Source organism: Cygnus olor, chromosome 11 (assembly GCF_009769625.2).
Source record: "Cygnus olor isolate bCygOlo1 chromosome 11, bCygOlo1.pri.v2, whole genome shotgun sequence".
Lineage (NCBI taxonomy): Eukaryota > Metazoa > Chordata > Aves > Anseriformes > Anatidae > Cygnus > Cygnus olor.
In genome coordinates this window covers 7,104,707-7,118,664 of record NC_049179.1, presented here as the reverse complement: position 1 = coordinate 7,118,664, position 13,958 = coordinate 7,104,707, and the positions used below count along the sequence as shown (strand labels likewise).

The 13,958-nt window shown below is 38.1% G+C and overlaps 1 protein-coding gene across 1 annotated transcript in view; it reads right to left on the bottom strand.

Moving 5' to 3' along the window:
* TLN2 (talin 2) overlaps positions 1-13,958 on the bottom strand; it is a 178,082-nt gene that overhangs the window by 142,997 nt on the left and 21,127 nt on the right. Inside the window, exon 2 of the mRNA XM_040569529.1 lies at positions 2,665-2,766. The gene's annotated coding sequence lies outside the window, so the exon portion shown is untranslated. The remainder of the gene's footprint in view (positions 1-2,664; positions 2,767-13,958) is intronic.

Genomic DNA, 13,958 nt, shown 5'->3' with positions numbered 1-13,958 from the left:
TTGTTTTGTTTTTGAGTAATACCAATGCCTTGAAGTTCAGGCTATATCTGAGGGGTCTTTCCCCACTGTCGGAAAAAAAAGCATAGGAATACCCATTTAACTTTACAGCAATCTACACAATTTCTCACAAGCTTTACATTTCCTCAAATTTATATATATATATATATATATATATATAATTGATGCCACTTTCTAAAATTTGAGCATAATATTTATTTTTTCTTCATTATGCTGTATAAACTGGCTCTGCATCTCAGAGTGCAGTTCAGAGCAGTTCTGAAAGGTTCAATATTCCTCATAAAAAACCTTTAGAATTAACTTTGAGCTACAGGCCCCGTTTAATCCACTTGGTTAGGATAGTCAGCACAAAAAATATTAAACCAAAAATCGCACATTTTGTAATCACAACATCCAGCCAACTGTGATACTTACAACAAATAATACTTGCCAGCAGTATACAAATACATAACATGACACTGTAGTAAGTCTCTGAAGAAGCTGAACTACAAAAAATTGGCAATCATCCTAGAACTTATTTTGAAAAGAAGTCGAGGACACTGCCACCACTGCTGGACTAGTAGTATAACAAAAACCCTACATATAACCGAGCATGCTTACAGTTACGACAAACTTCACTTCACTCATGTTTAGCATACACAAATGAACAAAGAAAAAAAAGGTAGCCTGGAAAGCTCTGCTTAAACAGCAGCTTTATCACTGGATTGGTGCTGGCTGTCTACTATTTGGGTATGTCAGGAGGATAATGCCCTCCTCAGTAGGATTGGCCACTTTATAACTCTTGCCTCCTCCCTAAAGCTTTCAAAAAAAAAAAAAGTAAAGACACAAGAAAGTTAGCATATCCTACAAATAGAAGAATCTATTTGCATTCTTTTGTGGTATTTTCATTGTTTTAAAATCTAGAAAGTTGCAGTACCTTTCTGTTCAGAATATCTAGGAGTCAAGAGTTTTAACCCATGGTTTCAACTTATTTTCAAAACAAACTGTCCAAGTTATTTCCTATTTGCACAATAAACATCAACAGATGAAGATATTTTAACATCCACCTGCAAAATGAACTACAGAGCAGTTCAATCAAATAATTTATTCTTGACTTCATAGCTCTGTAGGAAGAAGAGGCAGAGTTCTGAGTCTATACATGTGCATGAGACACAGATATTCATCCAAACTAAAAGGATAACATGGCAACTATAAACTTCATTACAAGCAAGATCCAGTCAAAATTCACTATTTGTTTTTAACTTTCACCATCCAACATGAAGCTCTTTTAAGCGTGTGCTCGTATTCTCTGGAATAAAACAGTCAAATCTTCCTTGCAATAGCTGTGAACAACAACGTATCAATGGTCACAGCCCAGAAAACGAGAAATAAGTGTCAGTATGGTAGTATGTACGTGTAGCAATATTTAGGGGATGAAATTCCAAACAAAGTTGAGTGACCATACTTCATAATCAAGTTAGTAACTCAAACTGAACCTAGTACTCAAACAAATAAGCAAAGCTGATGAATAATTAACCGTATTGACACAAAGTTACATCAATGGAGACAGGAGTGACAGCGGGGAAAAAATTGATAGTTTTATTTATACCTAAGAATTCTTGTGCCTGGAAATAGTCTCAAACAAAACACTGTGAAAGATGAGTTATCATGCCACTCTTCATTAATGAAATTCAAAACACTGCTACATGATGAAGCAATGTCATTTTCAGAGTAGTGTAACTGATAAAGACAGATTCTCTCAAAGAGACTACGTTCTGCAAGTGCCAGGAAAAGAACTGCAGTTTCCAGTCACATGTAAACCACATTTTGACTGAAGTGTTATATGAAAACATTCCTGAAGTCAGGGTTGATGATAAATATAATCCAGTATTTCCTATTTCTAAACTGCCACAGTATAAAATACTTGCAACAATTTTTTCTTGTTTAAAGGTTTCTCTAGAATCCAACTATTACATGATGGCAGTTGCTTGAAACACCATGTATTGGTTAGTATGGCATTCCCAGTAACAAAGAGCTGACAAATCTCTCTCGAGACGTACTTTTTTCTTTTCCAGTATTCCTGCTAAACCGTAACAACAACTGTTATCTTCATTCTCCATTTCTCTGTGGGTAATGCCATTTCTTCCAGAATACGTGCTCAAATATGGTAGTTACAGTCCTTTTTGCAGTATTACTTTGCAACAACACACCAATCAATACAGCAAAGGCTGTGTTATAAGGATCCAACTATCCCCTGTAACCTAAAATTCCTAGTAGGTAACTCCAGATTATCAAATTAAATACCTACCATATTCGGTTATTTTAAAGTTAACGTGCTTCCCTATAGTCTTCTTCCTCCTATTTTAGCTTTGCCTAAGATTGTAAGACACCTAAGAGAGATTTTGTTAACAGAATTTTCTCCTATTTCCATCTAATATTTTCATTAAATGCTAAAAATACAAAATAGAGTTTTAATAAAGCAATACCCGATCTTTGCTTATTGATCAACTGCACGCACTAAATCAGAGAGGACTACATGGTATAAAACAAATGCTGCCACTCACCACTTATTTTACAAGGTTTTATAAACAACATCACACTAACTATCTTTATAGGACGCACACCTTTAAGTGACAGCAAAGTATTCCCCCATACCACCGTACTTACAGATTCCTTCGTGTCAGTCTGTGGTCTCAGAACATTGGAACAGGTCAACAGAACAGTCCAGCAGCAAGACAGACCTTGATGTTATCCCACAATTCAGTACTGCTGGCAAAAAAAAAAGAGGGGTAGGGAGGATAAAAAATAATTTTAATATTCTAAGTGAAAAGGTTAGCAAAAGAAATATCAAGTTATGACAGCACTCTTCAAGATGACAGGCACACCAAACCCAATGACAAAGAAAAAGCTTGAAATATGGCAGTAAAATGACCCATACACCAATCCTTCAAAGTGAAGTTATTAACAAACCAGCACAGTTTATATTGCAGAATTTAGCCAGAGTGACCTGACAGCAGCAACTGCTATCCAAACCTATACCAGGAATTGGAAAACTACAGGGATTGGTCAACACTCCTGAGAATGTGCATAGTGGAGATGTGAATAGAAAAAAGAAACTCTTGATAGATAACTTCAACATCTGCAGCGTCACTACTTTATATCACCCAACGCTTGTTTGTAGGAAAATGATCATTGTTTTCAAGAAGACTGTGATAAAATACTACAGCAAACCTGCAAGTCGTCATGCACCCAGAAGTTGCTTGTGAATCCAGTTCCCCTTAAATGCCAGTCATTTGTCCTCACTGACATCTATGAGTCTGAAGGTCACACAGACTGAAATAGTCAAAAACTATGGTGTTTTGTCCAAATTATAACAAAGTACCTTTAAGAAATGCCATATCTTACAGGACTTTGAAAAAGGCTGTATTTTATTTTCATGCAACTCAAACATAAAATGAACATTTTTAGGTTTAAACTTAACATAAGCAAACTAAGCAAAGAAGTTACACTAAAGCCAGTAAAAGAATAAACACTGCAATCAAAAGAAATACTTTCTATCTACGTGAACATTAGAACATTGGTACTAAAGCATTAATTTGAGGAGAAACGCACTGTGTACAACTGAGGTGCTATTTCCAGGACCTCATCTCCCTTTCAAGCAGCTGACCTCCAGATTACATAGGTCTAACAAAGAACTTTTCTGATTTTAGTGCCTGCCTTTGGAACTTGCAACATGCTCATTAATTTAAAAAAAATAAAATAACTTGCAGTATTCAAATACAACTTCGAAGCTACTGACAGTGTTATTCAGGGATGCAAATATACATGCAACCACATATATGCATGCATATACACGATACACAGTGTACCTTTTACTCCTCATTGGTTTCATTTCTCCCAGTTTCAGTAATGAACATGCTGAACTACTACATGCTGTTTGAGGCCTCAAGGATTATCATACAAGTGGGTAGCTTTTCACAAAAAGATCTAGGAAATGAAGTCATTTGTTTGTCTTGAAACTATAGCAGCTGTCATTACTATTCAGTCTAGCACTGCTGCTCATCTGTATAGTAAAGCTGGCCATTTCAGAAGACATCAGTCATTCACAGCATGACTGCCCAACTGCTTCGCCTCCAATACAGAAGGGGATCAGATTCAACTATTCTCAAATTACTCCGGGTAATCACAAAACTAAGAAAGTAATGTAAGATATTAGCCTCTCCCCTTTAATTAAAAAAATCTTAAGTTTATTCGTAGCTTTTCTTCAGTTTTAAGGCTCAGCAGAAGAAGGTACTTCATGGACAAGGACAGATGAACTTACGGTCATTTCCTCTCAGAGGTTTACAAATAAGGGAAATAATAATTTTATCTAACAAAGCTGAAGGCACTCCAGAAATAATTGAGAATTCAAAGCAAACCTACATTGCAATCTACTTTTAGTTACCTAGTTTCCCCTTACTCCTTACTAAAACTATCATATGCTTGCCAACCTGAGACTGTAACCTTACCTTATTTCCTTCTACAAATTTGTTGACTGCGTGGTTTAGCAACAGAAATATAGGGTGACACAGAGAAAGCCTAAACTAATCCTAAAACCTTGACTTATATATTAATTAAATATCTGCAGTTGTAACTGAAAATTGCATGCGCCTTGTCTGCTAGAGTAACGCTAACAAGAGATTAATATACAGATCATTTGAGTTGACATTTGGTTTTATTTCCTCATGCAGCAAAAAAGACAGGCAGGATCCTTCCTCACATCCATACTCAACTCATGCAAATAATGAGACAAATAATGCTCCTTCTCTGCCACCAAGCTGACTGTGTACATCAGTAGAAGCAGTGTCACTTCCTTTAATCAATGAACTTGTGATATGCCATCAGTCAGTCAACTTGTATAAAGATAACGTATTGAAATTCTGACACTGGTCACAAAAGCCTTCTGCCTGGCAGCACTGAAAATGATCTGAAAGAAATATCACTCCATGTGGAAAACTATTCAGCAGACACCTTTCAACAAGGTGATAGCTGTTCACATTCAACAATTTCCTCAACATCACGACAGATGTTTCCTATATTCTATGATTCTAGAATCACAGAATATGATTCCTTATTCTATGATTTCCTTATTCTATGATTTGTCTTGGCTGCTTTGTAATACCAATACTACCCGCCTGAAAGCCAGGCAGTCCTTGTACATGGGCAATACCACTACTTGGGCACTGCATTCATAATAATCTAACTGCCTGCTCATACCACTTGACCAGATGGCAGCACTTTTGAAAGCCTCACGTTTTTGAGAGCAGATCTAAAGCTCACGCACCTGAACTCCCACAAGCACTGTCCTGCAGCACTACATACACAGGCTACTTGTGAAATATTCTCCCACCAAACCTACAGTGTCTGGAAATACTTAAAGCACAGCACTGATGGGCTGCTCACATGAGTGAAAACACCAAACAAGAACAAGCAGGCTTTTCTTTCACCTTACTTTCTTAAATGCATGAAGTGCTGTACACAAACCAGCAACACCAACGAAGTCTTTTTTCACATCATCCACTTAATGTACTCTCTAGAGAGATACATATATACAATCTACAGAACAATGTACAAACCAAAAAAAAACAAGTTAGATTTCTGCTGTTAAATACTCAACAAAAGGCGATTTTCTCCAGTGAATATAGGACTAGTTAAAAACTTGCCTTTGGGGAAAAATTTCTATCTACTTGAAAAAGTTTTTCTAAAAGACTTCAACACAAATCCTAATATCCCACGCTTAATATTCAGAAGGCTACTGGAAATACATTGTTTAAAATATGAAATTTTATAGGTGTATGACTACAGGTATAAATAGTTTTGCCCTTTACCACTTCAACACTTATTAGGGAAAGAACTGAGTATCTCCCTTACAACCAATCTTCTCACCATATTAAAAATTAATGAAAAGTGTACATGTTTAATCTAAGAAAAATCCTTAACCCTCATATTACTTGCTTGTCATATGACTAGATAAGTCATTATCGATATCATCTGTTTTATCACAACCAAACATGTTATACATTTGTTTCCCCTTAGCTTCCTCAGAACTGTCTTGAAGTTGTTTCATAACTCATGCGAATTACTCAAGTTGAATAATGGGAAAAAAAAAATCACTAAAAAGATTCAAAAGTTACCAGAGCGTATACATTTTACAGTCTACACACACGTCCAAAAGCCACGAAACATCAAGCTAGAGACCTGGTTAGTATTCCAAACAGCATCACTCATTTCCAAGATGTACAAAAAGAAAAAGAACAATTTTGTTGTGTAAGTAACTAGTGGAAATTTACAAAGTCTAGATGTCATAATTGCTCCAATAATCACTATAAAAATACTCAATTGTGATCACTGAATTGTCATTATCAATAATACCATTTACAAGATTCCAGGATTTAAAAAAAAACAGTTCTGTGTTATCAAACCTTAAAGTAACACCCTCTGCAGTACAACTTGTGAAAATGAGTGTTGAAGAAAGCAAAATGAAAAAAAACGGACCCCATAAGTTTTTAATGTTACAAATAACATGATTGCAAGCAGGGATAGCTTTGAAGAAGATGCCCAAAAAATGAATGGTTAAAAACTAAAACATTACTCCTTTATGAGAATTTCAATGTTTGATTCCTATTTAAATGAATGAAGCAGAGGGATTCTTGCAGAAAAAGTGTGTGCTTGCAAGCTACCTCATCCCCACCCTTCCACTACAAATATCTATTACAAACTAAACTATCACCATCAAGTATTCCAGGCACAAACTCCTGAGATGCATAAATTTACATGTAGCACCTTCTCACCACGTTTTCTGAACACAGTAACAGCGATTTCCCCCTTTTTTGGGGAAAAAAAAAAAAGAGTTGGTACTTCTGAAAAGGCTCTATTTTGGATGTTTAACACTGATAAATGTGGCTTCTTCAAATGCCATATTCAGTCATCCTACAATTGATGCCTCTTACCTCTGCCTTACCAAAATGCCAGCTAGTCCAAACAACTGGTGGGTAGCTCGCTACAAAAAAACAAAAACAAAAACAGCTTATGATCTTGTGTCCATAGAATCAACTCAGGGCAGGAGAGTTCTAAACATGCTTCCACCCTACAGCTGCTGATACAATAGGAAAATTTAGATTCAATAGCAGCACATACCTATCTTCAGTCTAGTTTCTCTATTTACACTAGTCAGTAAACACAGATGTACTAGTCAGTAAACACAGACTTCAAATAAAAGAAAAAGTTGGCACACCAGTGCTTCCCTCCTAAGTTACTTGTGATCAGTGAGAACACCAACAGGTAAGATTCTATTCCCAAAGCAGACAATAATTGACCTAAAACTGATTTAACAAGCGGTTTCAAATTCATAGGGAAGAATGAGCAGACTCGTGTGTGAAACTATTGCAAGAGTCAGACATTAATGGACTGTCAATCCAACCTGTGCCAAGCATTACTGATTTGGTCCCTAGAGTTAAGGACCCCTTGTCAGCCACCCAGGATTGGCAACCCCTTTCAACAGGGCACATCGTTCCCCATACCAAGAGATCCAAAAGAAACAAATTTTAGCTACTCAAGAACATAAGCTGATTGCTTAATATTGCCTGACCTGTTTCTGTACTGTGATAACCATGCTGTAATCTGTTTTGTTTTAGACTTCTTGTAGTTTACTCCGTGCCTCCACAGCTGGGCAGAGACTGCATTGTCGGAGACCTTAACCAAATCACGTTACGCTCATGTTAAACGTAAGTATACAAAAAGCACTGACATGGGCTTGTTTTCATGTCAAGAAATCCTACAGGGTTTGCTTATGCACACCATGTTCATATGTTCAGAGTTACTTCTATGTAATCACCAAATCAACAGTTTAAAGGCATTTTACAAAGCTTGGCTTTGTCATGGATAGCTTAATGATATAGTGAATGAAGAAAGTTTTTAAAACACACCTTGAATCCTAATCAACACAAGAACAGCCTTCTAGAAGCAAGACTGTTTCTGTGATACCTTTGCATACAAACAGAGCAGCTTTGTATTGTATTGTACAGACCTTCTCAAATACAGATGATTTCCTGCAGAAATCACAAGCACTGGTATCAACTATAAAATACTGAGAAGTATTTGATGCTTCACAAGTTTCACTGAATGCACCTTGTGCTGCCCTTGCAAATTCCCTCTGCCCTGGCTTTCACTGCCAGCCAGCACTCTACAAAAATTAGGAGTACAGAGAAGATACAACCTGTTTTTTTCCAGTATTCCTGTGCAGGTGCCAAAATAAAAATACTAACTAGCTGACACAATACTTTTGTCCTTCCTGGCAAATATGTCAGATGATGCCCAAGTCTGTAATTAAGGGTAACTTCTGCAGCACGTGAGGGGTTGCTGTATAGGCCAGGGTAACTCACCATCATTCAGTACAAGCAAGGCAACACCTGGGACTTTCCATTACCTTCAGGAGGAACAAGTACTGACAACAGTGTGACACTCCTCCTGTACAGCTGCCACTAAAGCAAGACAGCATTTTTGTTCAAGTTATGTGACAGAAGTTACCTTACACCTACCAAACTTTTTTTTTTAAATGGAGTCAGATTTACTTTTCAATATCTATAATTGGATGCTGTCATATTCTTTTTTCTGTTTTCATGCGTTTGTCAGCTAGCGTCATTGTACATTAAGGCACAAGTAATATCTTTTATTTTCACATACTTGAATTCAACTACAGCAGCAGTTTATGCTACTAAGTAACTTGAAAAAGCCAACCCAAATGTATATTAAGCAGCGAATTCTCACACTAAGAATAGCTTCCACAAAGATACTACCTCTCAACCTCCTGCCAAGCAACATTACAATTAAGTGTCCAGTATCAGACAGGCACTGACTTAATGCTGCCTTCATTTACAGCCTTTTGCATTTAACCCCCCCATACATCAGAGAAATAAAGCTACAGTGACTCCCCCCAACATGAAATAACTCCAATGCAGTTCAGAGGCCAATGTAAATAACTTCGTTCCCTTTCAGTTTGGAAATGTTTCTGAACACATATTTTTAAGTGAAATTTAACTATTTACATGCACCTTGTTTAGCTTCACTGGTACCATGCAAGCACTTGCACTTGCAGCCACACATACTGAGACGGGTACTGCAGCAGGTGGCAATGACTTGCACAGCTGGAAATGACAGGAGCTGTGCCATGGGGCACATCCTAAGAGAAACTGGAAAGCACAGATACCCACGTAAAAGAAGTGGCTCAACAGGAGGCTTGTCATTTAAAGGATGTTATAAATTAAGCCAACCCAACCAGTGTTTGCCCTATATCTGCAGTTACCTCCCTTATTTTACTAAGACAAAACCGTAGTTTTGTTGGACTTTGTTGTTGTTGTTTTGTTGGTTTTAAGTAGCTCAACTACCAGAAATCTTACACTGAACAGTTAAAATGTTGTAAGAAATATCCTCCCTTCTCACCACTGTTTCACATCCAGCCTTCTACCAGTGCAGGCACAAGGTTGCCAAGAGATGTCAAAGCAGCCATTAGTGTTGCTTACCAGTTGCTCAGCCGCACAAAGCAAAAGCTACCACTTCGACTGAGTGGCATCATACCCCCCATCCCTCATAGCAGCCCACACATTCATTCTCATGTCTAATTGGCTCACACAAGCACATTCCTCCCTCTACTCAATCTTTCAGTTGCTTCAAGTGCTTTGCTAATTACACGTCAGGTACAAGTTCACTTTAAGGGACCTCAGCAGCACTTGCCACAATTTGAGATACCCCTTTCCAGCACTGGAAGAAAAGAGAGAAGAAAAAAAAAACACCACCACAAGAAAAACTTTACACCTCCATGTCACAGAACAAAATTTACATTTCCATCACCTACCAGGACTAGAATTTGTAGCTTCACGTTTACTTAAAAAAGAAAGTGATAAGTGATGAACTATGTTCTTTTTCCTAACACATTTGAGAGCTAACAGCACGAATTACTGGCCTTTCTACTGCAGCACAATCTTCTACACTGCCAATAACCACTCTTAAACACCCTCCTTGCTGGTTATTTGCTCACACCTATATCAGTAGGCATACCCACTTGAAAAACCTGCTTTAAGCATTCAATTCTGCAAAGACATTGTATTCCAACCCTGAAGTTGTTTGTTGTTTTGTTTTGGTGTACAAAAGCTTACAAAAACAACAGCTGTCATTTCCAACATCAGCGACTCTCAGTAACACTCCTGATACTGTCCTGTAACATTCAACTTGCACATTTGGTCAGTTTGAATTCCAAGTTATAAGAATAGCATTCTGAAAATGTAGTATTTCAGTTTAACACAATTTTTAGCTATAGTCTAGTTAAATACTGATAAGCTGTCAGAGATGTTGGTGAAATACTGCCTGAGTATCAAAGCCATATTGAATTCTGAGGTTATAGCACCACAACTGTAAGCCTCCATCAATCCATAGGATGAGAATGCAGGACAATGCAGGACTGCCAGTGCTGTTCTAGCACTGGGTGGACACACTATACCCTTGTACTACTTCATGCCCAGGTTGTTTTGGCTGCCCCAAACAGGTAACTACCAACTCTGTATGAAGACAGAGAATGCATTATTATGCTACAAAATTTAACAATGAACATTCAGAAATGCTATCTCCTGCACACCTGAAGCCCACCACAGATCAGGGAACAGTAAGTATTTGGAGTCTTTCTACACTCAAATATTAGCAATTGGCTGTAAACAGTACTGAAAGTTTGCCAACAACCACACTGCATGGCGCAGTTGACACGGTGGAAATAAGAGATGCCATCCACAGGGACCTAGACAGGCTTGAGGGGTGCACCTACATGAAGTTCAACAAAGCTAGGTGCAAGTTGCTGCACCTGAGTCAGGGCAATCCCAAACACAACTACAGGGCAGAAAATAGATGGAGAGCAGCCCTAAGGAAAAGGAATTGGGTGTGCTGGCTGATGACAAACTCAACATGAACCACTAATGTGCACTTGCAGCCCAGAAAGTCAACCATATCCTGGGCTGCACCAAAAGCAGCACGGCCAGCAGGGCGAGGGAGGGGATTCTGCCTGTCTGCTTTGCTCTCATGAGACCCCAGCTGAAGCCCTGTGTTCAGCTCTGGGGCCCCTAGCACAAGAAACATGTTTGTCAGCTCAGTCAATGCCTCAATTAAGAAATCACCAAATGCTATTTAAAAATTACTTCCATTAAAACCATTAACATGTAAATGGCAGTGTAACTGTGAAGATTGCTGAGCCAATTGCATTAGCACTCAAAATGGGTACCTCAGGTCCGCTCTTCCCACCTTCTCCCATACATTGTTCTAGCTCCAGAAGTGATGAAAGTAAAAACAGAGGCATTCTCAGAGCAACACTCAGAGCAGCAGCAGACTGCCATCTGGATGGTTCTATAGAGGGTTACAATGAATTACTTGTTTTACTTCTCATACAACCTGTGTTTAGGTTCATGTGTCAAGAACGTTCATCATTGTTACTATGCCCATACAACTCAGTCCAGGTCAGCAAGGTAGCAAAAAGTTTACCCACAGCAATATGTGACATTTGAGAGTTGTTTTTTCACCTCTTATTCAAACTAGCTAAAATGTACAAAATAAGACAACCTTCGAACCTTTAAAACAGGTAACTTTTCTTCAGCTGAAAAAACCTTTATTTTCTCTTCTCTTGTCCTTTGCTGTTTTTTGAAAGGAGTTAGGAGAAGACAAAAATAGATAATAAAAGTCACGTGAAATAACATTGATACACAAAATCAAGTATCAGGAATTTTATTTTTATTTTAAAAAATTATACAAGACATAGGGATGGCTAAGAAAGAATAACTGTTCCCCGTAGGAAATTTGCTCCCACTAGGTTTGGTTATTGTTGCTGTTTTATTTGTTTTAAATCTATCCACTCTTCCTGTCAGTTTCACTCAAGTTTTAGTAGAGATGAAAATAAGTATCAAGAAACACATGAACAGAACACTGGCCATTACAAGTGTTTGCTTTCTACAAGTTAATTTAAAACAATTACACAAGAAACCAAACTCTGTTCAAATAACTATTTCCTTCCCAGAGGAAGGAGACAAACTAGAATAATAATGCAAACAGAAAAACTGAGTGATGCCAGCTGCAGGAAAGCAATGATTTATAACTGAGCCCACATGAAGGCACTAAAGCAAACTTCAGCATCATAATTACGCTCCAGAAGCAACTTGTTTCACCAATCCAAGTTGGAAGCTCATAATGCTGGGGGACATCACCATCTCCATCCTAACAAGCAGTCAGGTCAATACTAGGACTGGTACAAGGGGTAAAGGAGGAAGAACAGACAGCAACTGACCTTGGTTTGATCTAAACCAGCCTCCTTGAAATTGCACCCTCAGACTAGAGAAGTGTTCCTGTATCAGGAAGCATTTCTTACATGCACCGTGTGCTTCCTTCCTGACATGCTGCTTATCAGGATACAAGGTAGGCCTGAAAGACCCATGGTAACAAAAAAGACTAAAGCCTCCTCTTCATCCCGGTAACAGTTCCTACAGCAGGATGATACAACCTAGGTACAAGAAGTCAACAGCAAAGCAAAACTGCTCTTGCTCGAGCTGAGGGAGACACAGCATACCAGAACAGATTTTGCAGTCTAAGGAGAAGGATACCCAGAAGACCCACAGTGCTGACCCAGTCTTTTCAACCCTCTATGACAAAGTATCCAAGCACAGATGCTCTAAAGGAAGCAGGAAATAGCTCAAAGAGGTTCTCTAAGGGATAAGGTTATTGTTCAAGTCTATGAACAACAAAGAAGTTCAAAGTTGGGCTATTTCTTTCACTGTTGTCAACTGTACTGGAAAACGTGAACTTGGATGTTATTTTTCATGTGAATGAGCTTTTTCAGGCAAAGGATTGTGCAAATCTGTTTAACAGACTTCACCATCACAGCTTTTGCAACACAATCAGTGTTATGTTTATATTCAAGTTAAGAAGAGCATTTATGGCAACTTCTGCCAAAGGCAGATGGCACAAGCTTATCTCTTCTTTTAAACAAATTATCATGCTACTTTACTCCCCAAAATCACTCACTTCAATTTCAGCCCAAACCATTTATATTATGTATCCACTGGAATGAAAGGAATAAGACTAATGAATTCACACAAAGACTACAGATACTTCACTGCAATGCTTATAAAAGGCTTCAAGACACATGTAGAATGGAATAGTGTTTTATTAACCTACTGGATATGATAAGTCACCTCTGCTTTCTACATTTGTGCCTAAGAATGATTTTTTCATAGCTGGGGAGACTGCACGTTATTTTCTTAGCTGTACAGTTGTAACCAGAGAATGCACATTCTTTCTATACTGGTAGCTAAAGAAGCTAAAGTGTAGGATAGCAAAAGATTCACCATCCTATCCTTAGAACATTTAATATGAAACATCTTCACAGTGTTGAAACACGTCAAATTTTCCCAGTAGCTTATATGTTACTGACAACCTAATTTATCATGTCTTAGCAAGATGTTTTATGATAGCTGAAGGAGCACTGAATATGCAGGTTCCCTGTAAACATATGAACCTATCTTTCTAGTTTCACAGATGCTATAGGTGCCAAAGGTCCTCATCATCAGTCTACAGTACAGGTTGTTACCCAGCACAGACCTTCATGAACACAAGAAAACAGCCTGGCTTACAACAAAACCAGGCATATTTGGAAGCTACATTGCTCTGGAATGATAGCTGGCTTTGTCCTCCCAGCTCTCATTTAAGCCTTAACTCCCTACAAATGCCATAGATAAAACTATTGCAGCCTACTTTATTTAGCTGCCATTCATTTGGAATAAATAGGGGCTTTGTTTATAAGTTTCAAGCACAGAATGAAGGCCCACCCCACACATTTGTGCAAGGCAACTGGAATGCATCAGCATAAAGGTCTTCAACTATTAGCGGCTTCACATTTA